Source organism: Pristiophorus japonicus, chromosome 4 (genome assembly GCF_044704955.1).
Source record: "Pristiophorus japonicus isolate sPriJap1 chromosome 4, sPriJap1.hap1, whole genome shotgun sequence".
In the NCBI taxonomy this organism is placed as follows: Eukaryota; Metazoa; Chordata; class Chondrichthyes; family Pristiophoridae; genus Pristiophorus; species Pristiophorus japonicus.
The window spans coordinates 74,777,200-74,782,197 of record NC_091980.1 but is presented as its reverse complement, the minus strand read 5'-3'; positions in this window follow the sequence as shown (position 1 = coordinate 74,782,197).

The window sequence follows — 4,998 nt, the reverse complement described above, 5'->3', positions numbered from 1 at the left end:
CCTTCTCTTTTGTTCTTTCTTTCCCTCCCCCTTTCAGTGCTCCTTGCACTTCCTTAAGAATCTGGTACATTTCAAACTTTTGCCAATTCTGATGAAGGGTCATCGACCTAAAACGTTAACTCTGTTTCTCTCCACAGCTGCTGCCTGGCCCGCTGAGATTTCCAGCATTTTCTGTTTTTATTTCAGTTTCCAGCATCCACAGTGTTTTGCTTTTGTATTAACCACTGGTTTTCTGTTTTGAAGAGGATACATTCGTTCTTCAACAGAACTTTCCAATCTTGTTGTAGGACTTACTCATTCTATGCTGAGTCAGAGGAGAATTTTTCTCCAAGGGCTGACCTTGATTTACATTTGGACTCTCTACAACTTCAGACTGTTTGTCTGCCTGACTCGGACTCCGACTTAAATTCTGACTTTCTCTTGGATTTGTTTCTAGTACATCTGATGTAGGATTTGCTACTTGTTATGTTCATAATAAAGTAATGAGCAAGTCTGCAGGCTGTGCCATTTCCACCCCAGTGGTGGGCAATGGTAGCCGACTGAGAGCATCAGCACAGTTCTCTGTGCCTGGTCTGTGGCGGATTACATAGTTATATGCAGACAGCGTAAGCGACCATCTTTGTATGCGGGCAGAGGCATTGGTATTAATCCCTTTGTTCTGAGAATAGCGATATGAGCAGCTTATGGTCAGTTTCTAACTCAAACTTGAGACCAAACAGATACTGGTGCACTTTTTTTCACCCCGTTAATGCATGACAGAGCTTCTTTTTCAATCGTGCTGTAGGCCCTTTCGGCCTTGGACAAACTCCTTAACACATAGGCGACCGGTTGCAATGTTCCCCATTCGTTAGCTTGTTGTAACACACACCCGACCCCATATGAAGACGCATCGCAAGCTAGCATTAATCGTTTACATGGGTTATACAGAACAAGCAGTTTGTTGAAACATAACAGATTTCTGGCTTTCTCAAAAGCAGCCTCGTGATTTTCCCCATACCCAGTCATTTCCCTTGCGTAGCAACATGTGTAGAGATTCTAGCAAGGTGCTTAATCCAGGTAACAAATTACCAAAATAGTTGAGGAGTCCCAGGAATGACCGCAGCTCCGTCACGTTCTGTGGTCTCGGCGTGTTCTTGATGGCCTCCGTCTTGGCATCGGTGGGTCTGATGTCGTCTGCCGCGATTCTTCTCCCTAAGAATTCGACCTCTGGCGCCAGGAAAACAAACTTTGAGCGTTTCAACCCGAGCCCCACACAATCTAGCTACCTTAGAACCTCTGCCAGGTTCTTCAAGTGTCAGATGGTGTCCCGACCTGTGACCCGTATGTCGTCCTGGAAAACCGTGATGCGCAGAACCGACTTTAGCAGGCTCTCCATGTTCCTTTGAAAAATTGCCGCAGCCGATCGAATCCCAAACGGACATCTATTGTAGATGAACAGACCTTTGTGTGTGTTGATGCAGGTGAGGCCTTTCGAAGATTCTGCCAACTCCTGCGTCATGTAGGCCGAGGTCAGGTCCAACTTGGCGAACGTCTTTCTTCCAGCCAGGGTCGCAAATAGGTCGTCTGCCTTGGGTAGCGGGTACTGGTCCTGAAGTGAAAAACCGTTAATCGTTACTTTATAGTCCCCACAAATTCTGACCGTGCCATCGCCTTTGAGAATCGGAACAATCGGACTGGCCCACTCGTTGAACTCCACCGGCGCAATGATGCCTTGTCGCTACAGCTTGTCCAGCTCAATTTCCACTTTCTCTCGCATCATATATGGCACCGCCTGTGCCTTGTGGTGGATGGGTCATGTACCGGGAACCAATTGATATGCACCTTCGCCCCCGAGAAACTTCCGATGCCTGGCTCAAACAACGACGGGAACTTGCTCAGAACCTTGGCACGAGGCGTCGTTGACGGATGAAAGCGCTCGGATGTCGTCCCAGTTCCAGCGGATTTTTCCCAGCCAGCTTCTGCCAAACAGTGTGGGGCCATCTCCTGGTACAGTCCATAGCGATAGTTTGTGCACTGCTCCATCATAGGAGACTTTTACTGCTGCGCTGCTAATTACAGGGATCAGCTATTTAATGTAAGTTCTTAGCTTGGTATGAATGGGTCTAAGCTTGGGCCTGTGTGCCTTGTTGCACCACAGCCTGTTGAAGGCATTTTTGCTCATGATAGACTGACTCACACCCGTGTCCAGTTCCATGGATACTGGAATTCCATCCAGTTCGACTTTTAGCATGATCCGTGGACATTTCGTGGTGAAGGTGTTTACCCCGTACACTTCTGCCTCCCCGTTTCGAGTCTCTAGTTCGAGTCTCTCGTTCAGCCTGATCCGCCATGGATTAATCCTCTTCTGAAACGTGGTGGTTTGCAGCTCTTCTGCACATTCGCTGGAGGTGTCTCATTGTTCCACAGCCTTTGCACACAGTGTTTGAAGCGGCATTGATGAGCTCGATGATCACCTCCGCAGCGCCAACAAAGTGTTAATTGTCTTGCATTAACGTTTGATGGCGGACTCTGAGGTCGTGCAGTTACAGGCGTGTACGTTCTGCCATATGCATTCCTGCCTGAAAACGACGTTACTTTGTGTACAGTACTTGCCGAAACCTCTTTATGCTGCAAAATTTGTTTGGTGTTATCGCTGGTGGACATAAATGCCTGGGCTATCGTTATGGCTTTGCTCAGGTTCAGTGTTTCAACAGTCAATAGTTTGCGAAGGATAACCTCATGGCCAATGCCAAGCACAAAGAAGTCTCTTAGCATTTGCTCAAGGAATCCATCGAATTCGCAATATGCTGCAAGGCACCTTAGTTCGGCGATGTAGCTCACCACTTCCTGGCCTTCAGATCTTTGACACGTGTAGAACCGATACCTTGCCATCAGAACGCTTTCCTTCGGATTTAGGTGCTCCCGGACCAGCGTACACAGTTCTTCATACGATTTGGTTGTTGGCTTCACCGGAGCTAGAAGATTCTTCATGAGGCCATAGGTTGTTGCCCCACAGACTGTGAGGAGGATCACCCTTCGTTTGGCAGCGTTCTCATCCCCTTCCAACTCGTTGGCCACAAAGTATTGGTCGAGTCGCTCCACGAAGGCCTCCCAATCGTCCCCTTCTGAAAATTTCTCCAGGATACCAACAGTTCTCTGCATTTTCACATGATTGTTCGTTATCTCGTCGCCAGTTGTTATCTTAATAAAGTAATGTAACTGAGTAGTGTAGACATGAGTAAATCTGATTTTAGCTCCTTTATTCAAACTCAAGTGTTGGTACAGCATGGGAGGCCTGCTTATATACAGTGCTCCCAAAGGATGCTTGGATCCCTTGGGACTCCAACAGGCATGCCTTCTGGTGGCAGTATGATACAAGTTACACAGGGTTGCATACATAATATCACTGCTACTCGACTTGTAAGAAGACTATCTGACTCCAGAATAAATTGAATCATTCCAACTCCTTCCATATACGTCGGTAAAATACGATCAATGTGAACAAACCTAACCTTTCCATGATCAAACATCTTGACCAAATATGTGCGAGGGCCATATATCTTCACTACTCTTCCTGGTAACTACTTTAACCATTTATGGTGATTGTTCTTCAACCAAACCTTCTGATTAAATTTCACTTCTTACTCTCTCTTACTCTACCTTTATCATGACTCTCTTTCTGCCTCGATTATTTCTCTTCTACTGACTGTGCCAAGTTTGGCTTTAACAACGAGAACCTGATTTGTGGCTGTCGCTTGAGAAACAACTCTGCTAGGGTTCTACTAGTAGTGGTATGAGGAGTCAGAAAATTTGCCAGTTTGTAGTCCAACGACAACTGCCGGCTCCTTGGATTTGGATCCAATATTTGCTTGATGTAGTGGATGTAGTACTGTTGCCAAATTCCTGTAATAATTCAAAAGACCCAAGAATGATCGAAATTCAGAGACATTCTTGGAAGTGGGTGCATTTCTGATTACATCCAACCAAGGGAAAGCTAGATGCAAACATATTTGTCTACTCTGTGCCCTAAGTACTCCACCATGTTTTGAAATATCTCACACTTGTGAGCAGTCACTCGTACTCTATGCTTCTCTAGCCGTTTGAGCATTTCATTCAACAGGTTATGATGAATTTGCCTGTTTCACGGAACACCTTCGGATACTGCTTGATGACATCATCTTTCGATGCCAATTTCCTTTCCACATGAAAAATCTCTCCAATCCAGCTTCAGTGATCTCAACCAAGTTCTACTTATCAAGGCAGGCTTTTCTCCTGCCACTACTATGAGAGGCAAGCTGTGAAACTGATCCTGTATTTCACCGGTATGGTGATACTTCCTACAGCAAGGATTTGCGCTCCTGAGTAGCCTCGCAGCTCTATCTTCGATTTCTCTAGTCGAAAATCACGCAACTTGTCGAGATATAGCGATTCTGGTACTACACTCACGGATGCACCAGTGTCGATTTCCATGGGTATCCTGGTTCCTGCAACATCTACTTGGATGACAATACTTTGCGAATCATTGTTAAATATCCTCGTGCTCCTGATGACGTGCATCTCCAGAACCTCATCCTGTTGCTTCTCTTGAATGCAATGTAGTGTCTGGCAATTTCTATTTCTGGCATTGAAAGTTGGTTTACTCTTTAGTCGGCATGCCTTTGCAAGATGCCCAGTTTTTTTGCAGCAGAAGCACTCTGCCTTCACATATGGACAGCTTTGAGCAATGTGTTGGCCCAGGCATCGATAGCACAACTACAATGCACTGTTACATTGGCCAGTTGCTGAGGTCTTGGGGCCCAACTGCCTTTTACTTCTAACCTGCAGGCAATTCACCTCGGTTGTCCGACAACTGGAAATGGCGCGAAATTCTCAGATGCATTGGTCGGCCATATCCATCGACATAGCTGTTTGACAAGCTAAATCAAAAATCAAGTTAGGAGATGTCACCAATTTTCTTCTGATTGCTTCATTTTTCATCCCACAAACAAAGCCGTCATGCAATGCTTGATCCTGAAAGTT